Here is a 386-nt window from a genome sequence, read left to right on the forward strand (position 1 = left end):
TTTTTTTTCTGAAAACTGTTACTTACTGTTCAAAGTTTGGGTCAAATTTTGAGAGGTTTATTATTGAAACCATGGGCATTTGCTATTATGTTAAATACTGTGCCATTGATTATTTCAGGAACACAAATGAGGATGGACGCTGTCCAGGACTAATAACCAGAGATGCCATCACTCCAGGATTGTACAAGATCCGCTTCGAGACGGGCCAGTACTGGGAGAGTTTGGGACAGTCCAGCTTTTACCCATATGTCGAGGTTTGTAAGAAAGAATACTAGTGAACTGATGTAAGAGAGATTGCATTTACTTAGGCTCAGTGTTAAGACATGACAGAGAAATGTCACTGAACTCATTATTTCTACTACATTTAGATTGTCTTCACTATAAGC

Source organism: Sinocyclocheilus grahami, unplaced genomic scaffold (genome assembly GCF_001515645.1).
Source record: "Sinocyclocheilus grahami isolate Dianchi unplaced genomic scaffold, SAMN03320097.WGS_v1.1 scaffold1720.1, whole genome shotgun sequence".
NCBI lineage: Eukaryota > Metazoa > Chordata > Actinopteri > Cypriniformes > Cyprinidae > Sinocyclocheilus > Sinocyclocheilus grahami.